The sequence below is a fragment of the Zosterops lateralis genome, assembly GCF_965231275.1.
Source record: "Zosterops lateralis genome assembly, chromosome: 2".
Lineage (NCBI taxonomy): Eukaryota > Metazoa > Chordata > Aves > Passeriformes > Zosteropidae > Zosterops > Zosterops lateralis.
In genome coordinates this window covers 107,618,254-107,630,533 of record NC_139763.1, presented here as the reverse complement: position 1 = coordinate 107,630,533, position 12,280 = coordinate 107,618,254, and the positions used below count along the sequence as shown (strand labels likewise).

Genomic DNA, 12,280 nt, shown 5'->3' with positions numbered 1-12,280 from the left:
GAGATGGCAGCAGTTGCTAGGAGCAGTTTTGGGACAGTCAGTCTCCACAGGAGCCACCCTGGGGCCAGTGCCAGACCTCCTTTGCATCACATGAAGTGAGATACAACAAAGGCGACTATCAGCTCGCTCATCTCTGTAAACACACAGCCAGGTGTTCAGTCTTGACAGGTGCCACATTGGCTAAGAGAGGCTTCAAACAACAGGGTCTGTCTAAAAACCCTGGGATCTTTCCTGTTTCAATCCCCTTGCTTAGAGGATTTGATATTTTAAGACAATTTTCCTCCCGGCTAGCTGAGCTTGCAGCTCTGCCTTAACTCTCCAGTCAGGATAATGAGACATTTGGTTTGACCTCACCACTTCTGGCTGAGGTTGTACCTTGCTCCAACACTGGAAACTATTTTAAGAGGTGAAGAGAAGGGTGCTTAGGAAAGGGAAGCATTACTCATGATTGACAAGTAAGCAGTTCTGTCTTCAGAAGCCAAGGGGGAGGATATGAGCCTTAGGTTTAGGACAGGAAAATAATGAGATTAAACGCTTCTCTGTCTTTTCATTTTACATCCTGCTTTCTTAAAGATGTTCTTTTCTCTGAGGGAATCTGAATATGAAACTCTGAGATGTTCTGCATATTTCTTCCTTACCTCAAGGCTTTTATGTGAAATTTTGCAGCATCAAATCTTGGCTTCAAATTCTTGAACTGTCCATAAACAAGAGTGGAAAATTTATGGTGGAACAAGCACAATAGACTTCTCATAGGAATATAAAAGAAAGTATCCTATTATTCCCCCCAAAAATGCTCTGTGGACACTTCCATATTGTCAGTATAAAATTGATTATCCAATCTTCTGCATGAACACAGTGTACTTAAAATCAATAGCATTTTTCCATTTTAAAATGTTCAGATTTTGAAGACTGATCTTTCTTCTAAGTGTACATTCTTGTCATTTGCAATGTAAAGGGATGCTGAGGACAATGAAAAATTTGTTTTCTGTTTGCTGGAACAGAGTGAAAGATCCTGTTTCAATTATGGTTATTTGCAGCAGCTTTACCTACCTTTATCCCCTCCACTGCACACCTCATTCCAGCCTCTTGTACTTCTCTGACCTCTCTTTGCTTACTCTCTGACCTTGGCCCTGGCAGGGGGTTGGAACTAGATGATCTTTGAGGAACCCAAGCCATTCTAGGATTTTACTGAATGTCCTATTCATTAGTAGTACAGGCAGGAAATATCATGTTATTGGTATTTGTCTGCTTTGACGAACATCTACCACTTCTTGACAGATTGTGTGGATTTTTCCATTAAGAAAGGAACAGATTTACTCACTTCTTTAAAAAAGCACTTTCACCTATTCTTGCTACCTACAGCTTCTTCAGGGCAGGTACTTAAATACTAAGAAGTTTTAGGTCCTAAAAGTTTCTAACAAGCTGAAAGCACTTCTGCAGGTCTTGTACTCGGATCAGTATCTCTCCCCCTCTCTCTTCCCTTTCCTTAATTGTTAGATGCTTGGTTTCTCAGAAGTGCTATACATGGTGAATTGATGAACTGTATCTTGAGAATTCCCAACTTTTCTGTAATATACATCTTCTCCAGAGAACTGGCAAGCCTAAAAAGTTCATCTGCAAACACGTCAGCCTGAACCAAAGAGGCGCAGATTGAAGGCGGTGACTCACTAGCTCTCAATGGAGTGGCTTTGTGCACTCAGCTTTTTCCCACATTAAACAGTTCTAGGAGAAAAAGTTGTGGGGCTGGAGGCTATTTCGGGGTTTTTGCTTATGTGTAGACTTCTGCTCCACATTAGCCTCTGGTTTCGTACAAAATGAAGTAAACCTAGTAAACTTTTTTCACCAAAAAAAAAAAAAAAAAAAAAAAACCAAAAAAAAAAAAAACCACAACAACAACATATTTAATAAACTCCTTAATCTATCATCCATTTTTTCTTGGAATTTGCTAATATAGGCTCAAGTGTGCACAGATATGCCCATCAACTCCACAAAGAAAAAAAGACAGTTTTGGTAGAGAGAGTGATCTGATGAATGTGCACATTTATTTAAGCCTGGAGAAACTGGACAAGGTGCAAGTGACCACCCTTAACATTGAAAACTTATCTAGTTTCTGATCCATAGTGAAAGAGAGCACTGGCAAATTTCAAATCTTTCCACAGTGAATGGACAACAGATAGTGCAGCTATCTCAGCAGCTGGAGCAAATGAAAAATAAAGTGGTTTCACTCACAGCAAAAGTCGAGCCATTAAGAATTTGCAGCCTGTAGTTGGAGAGGGGTGAATGAATGTTTTTGTCTGAGAATAAATAATAGCAGCAATGGTCTGTGACTGACACTGGAAAACAGTAATTACCATGCTGGATGATAGTGGTACCTTACCTTTAATCAAAAGCAGGCAGAATGCTCAACTGGCCACCCTGGGCTGGAAAAGGACAAGGAAGAGAAGGGCATTTTCTGCATTTGGTACTAGAAACTGAACTGTGTGGTTTTCGAGCCCTAACACATCATCTTAAAACCAAACCCTACTGTGAAGCATGGGGACTTTTAATGGATATGGTTTAGTGCACGATTCGGCAAAAGACTTCAGAGAGCTTGTCCCTGAAAATGTTGTAGAAAAATCTAGACAGCTTTACCTAAATCTGCAGTCTCTCTGATAAATTTTTTACCCCCACTGTAAAAGGAAGCTGATTATTTCTCCCTCCACTGTCTTTTAAAGAGAAATGTGCAACTTTCAGGTACAAAGCCAAAATAAAGAGTGCACAGCATTTTCAAAACTCCCTTATTTCAATGGCATTAATAATTGATTTTTTCATAAAAGAAGTCCTACTTTTTCCTCATTTAATTACAAACCTCTCTACAATGTTCTCAAACACATCAACAGAAACACTCTACGTGCAGAAAGTTAGAAGTGATTTATAACTACATATTAAAATGATGTGCTTGAGATGTTCACTCAGCCAGGCTGCCAGTGAATTTTCCTAAACTGACCCAGCTTTTGGACATGGCTTAAAGATTGGAGTACTGAAACAAAATATAATTTAGCAGAATGGAGAGCAATTCTTTGCACATCACCATTGAACACATCTGTTTCAAAAGGTACCTCTGACACCAGCATCCTTTGGAGTTGCATTCATCAGGGCCTCACAAACCAGCCAGTTTTGAAAATATTGAGTAAAAGCTGAGATTCTTAAATTGACTTTAATTGAAAGCAGCAATGAAGGATAATATAAACATTTATGTTAGGTCTACAGGCCTTCTCTGGAAGAAAAACATAATCAGTGCCTGCTGTATCCATCATCATTTCTGTGTTCCACAACTAGAACTCTTCCCCAAAAACTCTCCCAGAAGCAGCACCAGCATCAAGAAGAAAAGAGTTAAATAGTCTCAACATGTTTCGGTAAGCCAGCATGGTGACCAGAACCCCAAACTCTGAGAGTAATGAACCAACACCAAACTTATCTGTATCCAAAGGGTTGCCAAGCCACTGATAAAGCTTATGGCAAGATTCCCTTTCATTTCCCAAGAACTTTGTCTCTTTTAAGTCTTCCATCACCAATAGCTATACTTTAAAAGAGAGAGACCATTTCAGGAAAGGTTGAGCCCTGCGATAACTTTACCAAAAGAACGTTACACAGGACTGAAGGGCTGCCTGCTCTAGAGACATGAATGACCTTTTGATTTGTAAGACATTTGTCTGTGAAAGAGGCAGCACACAGTCTGCTGTATCAGTCCAGAAACAGCATACACATTCTTTTAATCCCATTCTTAGTCCTCTGTCTGTTAATCCCTGTTTTTCCTCACTAGCAGTGCTCTGATTGAGTGATTAAATGACAAGAAAATTAATCCATTTTATCAACACAGCTTTCACAGAGAGATAGTGGTGTGCATCATAAACTTAGATGACCAAGAACCAGCAGGTTACATCAACAAGTCTATTAATACAGCTAAAAATGTAACTTGCCTTTAATTCCAAGAAGACTGAGGCATTTCATTATTTCCTTAAGTCACAGACTGTTCTCCAAATGACTTTGAAAATGATAATTTTATCCCAAAATGAGAGCCCAAAATTTGTCATGGTAGAGACAGATAGAGATGTGGAATTGTGGTTACAACTTTGTTGGCAGAGAAGGAGGTAGTTTTACTGCATATTTCTTTATTAATTAAAATATACATACTTTCTCCTTGAAACTGAAGTTCAGGCTTTATTTTCAGTCTTAATCCAGAAATCATCCTTTTCAGTTTCCTGATCTGCCAAGGTTTGACAGGCAAGTCCCAAAAATTGTGACAAAATTCTGTAGTTTCCATTACAAGTCAAGATAATTTGAGTCACTCTGGCTCAGCTTTACCACCTTTTGGAACTCTTGAGTCACTTTTGACCTTGTTGCAAGGCCTGAAGAATGTAGAATTGTTTCTTAAAGTAGACGAAGGGGCATTTTCATTAAATTTCCTGTACTTATGTGACTCACAGGAATGATCCATATAGAAGAGTGTAAAGCAATCCTGACTTGGCCTTCCTTATCGTGTCTTGTCTCCTCAGACTTCAACCTTTCAAAGAATGCTAGGGCCAGAATAAAGTGACCTTCCAAGTAGTTCAGAGCCCTAGATGGGAACTTACAGGTTCTTTATGATACAACATTCATTTCCATGAAAAAAGCTTCTCTCAGTCATGGTTAATCAATGATTGGGAGCCTAAATGGTTATAAATATTGTATCCATTTCTTTGATTTATGTTTCATAATTGATTCATCCCAAAGCAAAAGAGAGGGGAACACAGTGACATAATTCTGTTGTAATTCCACTTAAGTTATGTAATTCCTTAACCTTATTAGCCAAGCTGGTACCAGTTTGACAGTAAGCAGTGGGAATGCTCACAGATGGTGAGGGCTTGCTCAGGCATTGCTACTTCCACACTTGTGTGGTGTATGTGAGGATACAGTGACAGTACTCAGTTTGCAGTTTAATGCAAACAACAAAAAAATTGTTGAGGAGAAAGAAACAATCCCACAAGTATAATCTGGCCCTTTTTTTTTGGGTGGGGAGGGAGTTTAGAAGTGATTCGTCTTTGCAACTTCACACTCCTTTGCGCTTTATGAGCCAACTAACTTTATGTAGTCCTCGTGGCAGAAATGGGTCTTTGGGAACAATAAAGAAATCAGTCTTTCATCCTGTTCAACAACCAACAATTTTCCCCTGCCATATGATGAGGACAGATGTGGGAGGCAGACTAACTTCCTGGAGCAGCAGAGGTAGGCACAAAGCATCCACAGTCTAATCAAGACAGGCCAGGCAATCTCATCTTTGTGCTTCTCCTGCCCAGCCCTGCCTTAAATCCTCATCTGCAATTAGTGATGACATGATCTAATCCTCTTCATACAAGCCATCAGAGGATTGTAACTTCATATGGGAAATGTCAGGGGAAGAAAAATACGGAACAAGAATCCTTTCTTCTCACAAAAGCATTCACTACCAAAGGAGGAGGAACTAAAAATAAAAACCAGACAGACTGTAAGGGAAGTTTGTTTAGAACTAAATAACTCCAGAAAAACAACTGGGCTTTCGCCCAGCTTATTGGTGTTTCTTTGTGGGATTGAGATCTTGTTTGAGGGTGCAGTTTATGCCTGCAAAATTTCATACTGAAGTAGTTGCACTTGTGAGTAGGTATTATCCTCTTTAGGTAATAAAAGCAATAATGATAACAATCAGATTTGTTTCTAGAATTGAACAGTAGCTCAAAAACTATCAACAAGAATTACTCACTAAACCACCCATTCTACATATTTAACTCTTCGTTTTGCTGCCACTTTCTAGATTGCAAAGGTTTCTTTGAATTTCATGGCAATGAACACTGGAAAGGGAGAATTTATTTATACACAGATGATGTAATTTATGCTTCACCCTCAGCAATATTTATCATGCTCAGATAAATGTTGTTATTAATATTGTTATTATTATCACCATTACCATCATTCCTATACAGAGGAAATACACTTTGAACGCATTTCTCTTTTTTTTTCACTTGTGGCAGGGAGTTTTTGACATTTGGGCATCAGCTCTTTCTTCTTATTTCATGCATTTGCCCTCTGGCCATTGTCAACCCCTGCAGCCCAAATAATGAATTCCTCTTTATTGTACTGTCAGTGTGCTGTCATGATTGCAGACTTCTTCTCCTCTGGAAGGCTGTTTTGTAAGTTATTTCTGAAAAGATATACCACATATGTGTTTGGGATTTATAGGACTGTACTGATCCATCATTTTCTGGAACATCTGATGCAGCCACTATAAATTTAAAGAAAAAGAGAATTCTCATCCAGCTATGGATGTTAAGCCATTCTAGGGAGTATTATCTGCTTCTAACTCCTTGTTACTTTTGTACAGGAAACACAAACTCAGCTCTCCAATTTCTGTTTGCCTTTACAGTAAGATTGTAATTTTCTTTATGCCACCTTCACTTCCTGCTGCCTTTTGAGTAGACAAAAATTTGTATGTGATCTTGAACTTAGGTCTTCTGCATGATAGGAAATGATGCTGCCAGCAGAGCTTTTAAAACAGCTGTTAGATTTATGGAAAGATGTTTTTCTTCCATAATTACCCTAGAAAAAGGTGCAATTTTAAAAAGTCTTATTTAGCATCCTTCACACAGTAAGAAAGTAACTTTTATTCTTCTCATGGAATTATTGCAGATGCTATTTTTAACCATAAAAAAAGCTTTCCTTACAGACATTTCACAAGATTTTTCCTGTTGTGTTTCACAAGACCAAAGTCCTCATAATATCAATGTCTTTGCTAAGAAAAGAGGGCTGGAATAATTCTGGGTTTTGGTTATTGACAGACTTCAACCTGCATAATAAATATTCAGACTTGAAGGAGGATCTGAGGCTTGAGAAGCAATGGAAACAATAAATGTGTTTTAGAGATGGAAGTAGGTCCAGAATTACTTCTGCTGGACTATCTTCCTAGAGGAAGTTGCTGCCACACACAAACTGAGACTTCTGGGGTTTTGAGCAGATGTGAAATGATTTTATATTGGGTAAAAAGAGGCTTGGGTTTTGTTCAGAAATATTAAGTCCTCATATGTACAAAACAACTGCAAATCTTTTAAAAGTTTGGCTTCTCTTTATTAAACAAAACAGAGAGTTCATAGGATTTGGGGTAATTCCCCATTATTTTTGCTTATGTAGGGATGTTCTATCATAACAAAAATTACTCTAATTGTAAATTGCCTATCAATAGTTCCAAAAATCCTTATTTCTGCAGTTTTGTAATGTCTTCTCTGTCCTCAGCTTATAGGAATCACTACTTTAAACCCAGCCTCACTTCACTCATTGAACACTACCTGGTTTTTTTCAGATGATCTTAGAAACTTAAAAGAAAGCATAATTCTATGTGAACATTGCTTGCTAGCTATGTAAGATTCATCTTGGAGATGTGTGTTCAGTTCCTGTGTTGATCTCCTAGGTCCGGGGTACTTACATTTTATTTGAACTGAAAATGATGTGGTAATGATAATGAAATTATAATGATAATGATAAATGAAGAGGTAAAACAGCTCCATCCACACAGCTGCATCATCAACAAGGACTCCCACATCCTTCCCATGCAGAGAGGGTCTTCACAAGAGCTTGTAGGCAGCTTGCCAACCAATCTCCCTGCACAGGAGTGGCTGGCAGCACTCCAAACAAGATAACAGGGAGCAAATAGTGATCTAAACACCCAGGGGGCCTCCTCATCCCCTTCAGAGGTCACTCTCCCCATTCAGACAAGAATGAAGTCATTGGATGGCAGTGCCAACAATGAAAGTCTTGACTGTGTAAGCACATGCCTGTCAGAAATATTCCTTTTGGCATTAGAGGACCAGGAGAGAAGTAGGGAATGCAACTGGAGATGGCCTGAATGCAAAGAGCTGTGTTCCTGCAAAACACATTTGAGATGAAGATGAAAATGTGAAGATGCAGGAGCTGAAAGGGAAGAGAAAGGGAAAAGGATAGACTGCAGGGGTAAGGCATGTCCGAAAAAGACCTGAAATTAGTGAAGAAACAGAGATTTCTTATTTGTTTAGAAAAGCCAAATAAAATCTCTGAGGCGTTTAGGTGCTGCCTAGAAGTTCTGACACTAAAAATTTCTTACCTGGGAATGAAGGTGCAAGATCTCAAACAGAAGCCAGCTTCCTCTCCATCCACCCCTTAAGATGAAAATCCTTCTGAGAATTTTAAGATCATCCTAAAATCATACCAGCTCTTGTGCACTCCTGAATTGTTCATTCAGAACAGAGTTTTGCTACATCTGAAGGAGTGTGTTGAGAGAAAAGGATGGAGGCAATGGTTACACCAACAACTTCCAAACAAAACCAGACAAAAGGGTCACTCTGCCTATACCTTGATCAGTTACTGATGATAACCTGGTGGATGCTTAACGAGATACAGCAAAGTAGATCATTATGTCCTGAGTTCTGTGTATTCCCACAGTAGATCATGCTGCCCCCTCTGCCTTTTGTCCTTTGTGACCTTGGCTAGAGAGAGAAATCTGAATTACAAAGGAGAGCAGGGAAAAACAGAGCACAGGCACTCATTTTACTTTTTAAACTCTATTATTACTGCCAATAAGTTACATTTTGAAGGTTAATGTTCTGTACTAAGCAGTAGACTTAATTTCTGAAAAATGTCTTGAGTCTACCAATGGCATGGGTACAAAAGTATAAGAGCTTTTACTTTTCCAAGTTTTTGCAACAAATGCAGCACTGACATTGTAGCTCACAATTTGCTGGGTGCTCTCGCCCTTCCTTTAGCAATAATGAAACCAGAACTTCCCAAAGTTGCACTGACAACCTCAAGAACCCACATAAGCTACTAGCCTAGCCTAGCCCACAGAATCATAGAATCAGTAAGGCTGGAAAAGAACTCCAAGATCATCAAATCCAACCCTTGACCAAGCACCACCTTTTCAACCAAACCATGGCACTAAGTGCCATATCCAGTCATCTCTTGAACACCTCTAGGGATGTTGGCCATAATGCCAACAGATCTGTAACCACCCTCAAAGCCTGTCCCAGAACACTCTGAGCTGTAAGAATTCATCTGATACCAGGTAACAGCCAAATGTTAGCATAATTATATTCTGGATAAATTACCATGTTATTTGATAATGTGTGAAGAATTATTAGGTTTTATCCTTTTTTTTTCCCCAGGAAATCAATGATAGTTCCTTATTTCTTTTGTCACTTTTTCTTCTTTTTATTCATTTTGCTCACTGACTGCTGTTCTCCTTTGAAACAAGAACTGCTTTTGTTATCTGATTTTCTACATTTTAAGCACATTAGCTATTTAAAGATTTTATATTTAAAATTAAATCAGCCTACTCTTGGTAGAATGATATATTTCTGCACTTCACAGCGCAGACTTTTCACAGTGCATATTCTTTTGCATTAGGTTTCCTCTTTAGGCAGTCTCTTGCCATGAGACACTGCTAACTGGGAAAAAAAAACATATTAAAGTTGGGAGAATGCAAGAAACAATGCCTTGCAGTTCAAACATCACATATTCTGGCCTGTTTATCTCTTCAGCTTAATAACAGCGGGTTAATGCTGCAAAATGCCAAGTGCTTGGGCTCCTACTGCAGTCAGTGGGAATTGACAATTAGCACCTGACAGATGCACTTGGGTGCTAAAAGCCTGAGACACAATAAAACTGCTGGTTTGGCTAAACAGCACAGGCTTCCTTCCCCCTTTCCTTTAACTGGTCATTTATCTTCAGGAAAGTACAAGTCAGGCCTTTCGATTTGTTGAGTTCCTCAAGTGGAGTCGATTTCTGGAGTGTCCAATCCTGCCAGGCCCTTGCTGGTCATTAGCTCATTACAAAGTATTTCTCTCATCACCAGCTTTGCTCTTCTGTGGACTCTGAGCAGGGCGAGTTCCTGGCACTGGACTCTAAGCTTTTATACAATCATTCCCAGTTATCTGAAGAGATCCTGAAAATTACAGTTTAGGCCTTTCTGAAAAATCTTTTCCTTCCTGAAGTAGACATCATTCATTGTCACTTACAGTCTACATCCTGGGTTTTTTTTTGCTTTCTTACAGGTTTTTGGCAGTATCCAGCGTTCCTGAGGCTGATTTAATTCCTACTACCAGTCCTATTCCCAGAGGCAGCTTTTCCAAGGTGATTCCTGACACAGGAGATGGTGAGTTGCTTTTTACCCTCACACACACAGAATTTATACATGTGTTTGTGATGTACCTGCTTTAGAGATCAAATTCATTTGGCTGAGTCTTCAATAGGGATTCTGCAAAACAGGTTGGATACAGAGTTTTGCTGACCTCTGCCTGACTGACCTTTGCTTAAAGTAGTACAAGAGGAGAGAAAAGTCTGCACTGCAAAAAGCCTCACGTGGGAGCAGGGAAACGCAGCCAAGTGAGGGTTGACCTGTGGGGTTACTGAAGGCTTAATGGGGCAATCTGTCCACTCAGTGCAGTGGAAAGCTGCAGACCAGCCAGGAAAAGATGTCAAAGAGGACAATCAGTTGAGGAAAGGAGAGCAGTGGCTGACAGAAGGATGACTGAACAAATGAAGAATGTCCAGCCCAGTCTGAGAAATTCAGCCACTGCAGAAGCAGCTTAGTCTGCAGTCCTAGATCTGAGCGACCTTCTCCACAGCCTTGGACATTTAAACACTCAACATCTACTTTAACTGAGGGGAAAAAAACAATGGTGCCAATATAACGCTTCATTGCACAGATATATTTTAAAGACTTAACCTTTGCAAGACATTTTGAAGATGGAAAGCCCAGCAGCACGAAGATATTTTGTGAGAAGACTTTTCTCAATTTTTTCATTAGCCACTGTATGATTGATTTAATTTCTGGTTTTGCCTTGCAGTTTTACCAAGTGATCTTTTTCCATAGCCTAATTGTAGATTTTTACAACAAAGATGAAATCCCAAGATCCTTGTTTCTTGTAGTCATTCAAATGCAACAGCTTAACATTGATAACATTTCAGAAGGACAATTGGTCTGAATACAAAAATGTTAAAAAACAGAAGGGTAAAACATCATGCAGCAGTGTCAGGAGAAAAAAATTGTAATTTAACACTAAGATGTGTGAATAATAAAGCAAAAAAGAAACAAAGTAAATCTTCAGCAATCATTTAATTGCCTGAGCAAATGAACATGAAATATGATTGCTCATAAGTGAACCTGAAAATTCCACATGTTGAGACAGAGTAGAGTGTGCCACCATTTGACATTCAGAGACATCCTAAGGTATTTAATCACAATGCTTTTTTTTTTTGCTAGAGGAAGAAAAAGACTCTTAAGGCTGATGTTTTCCCATTTTCAGCTCTCCTTACCCTCACCTATATCTACACAAGTTCTGACCCCTACCATCTCAGGATTGCCTCAGGACACTCTGAAAAACACAGCAAATGGCACTTTAAAAGTCTTACAGTGAGAGGTAAAGACAAAGTTGCTGCATTTATAATAATAGAACAAATAAAAAATGTTACTGGGCAGACGTAAAATGGACTAAAGTCACCCAGTTGGTTCATGGTACTGTTAATGAAACATAGAGATTTTAGTGAAAAATAGGTCAGAATAGGGGGCAGTTTCAGCCCTTACAGGCCTTTGCTGCTGCCATGAAGAATATATACAGAAAGACAAAGTCTCCAAGTTTGTATTATTCCATACTTCTAAGCTGGATTTTACCTTGGCCAGGAATTCCTCCAACTGTCATCTGTACACTTAATAGAGAAAAGGAAGACTTTTATTCTGTATCTGGAAAGTTCAGCAGATTCAGGTGTCGGGAATGCTTGGTTTGAAAGCTTCCCTTTCCTTTACTTTTGTCATTTTTAAAACCTATTTTCTCTCTTCTAGTTACTGTTTTTTATGTAATAGGAGAGAAATTTTGGCTGTTCCTTAATTCTACTATAATACCTGTGGTGACATTAGAGAGGGAAATTACCTGGTAGGAGAAAACGAAACTGAAGTATAAACAGGGCTTCTGTTTCTGATGGAAATGGTTTTCCTGGCTGCATGCTGGTTTCCAAAAGACAATGACAGGCTGGCAGCTTGAAGAAAACAGGTTTTGACAGCCCATGTTAGTGAGCCAAACATTTTCTAACACCTTGTGTCACACAAAACACTTTCATGCCATCTGTGCTCCAGCAGCAAAGGGGTTGTTCTGTCCCAGGCAAGAACCTTTTGTCTTTGCAGAGTCGTAGGAAGCAGAGAGCAGGTTTATAACATCTGTCTGAGGCTGGATGTGTGCAGGGTGTCATCTCCTCCTGTAAACCCTCTGTG

General features: G+C 39.2%; 1 protein-coding gene across 1 annotated transcript in view; it reads left to right on the top strand.

The window, feature by feature from the left end:
* The window catches only part of HTR1F (5-hydroxytryptamine receptor 1F), a gene marked incomplete at its 3' end in the record, with an annotated part of 101,568 nt that overhangs the window by 38,737 nt on the left and 50,551 nt on the right, over positions 1 to 12,280 (top strand). The window contains exon 2 of the mRNA XM_083855834.1: positions 10,068 to 10,168. The remainder of the gene's footprint in view (positions 1 to 10,067; positions 10,169 to 12,280) is intronic.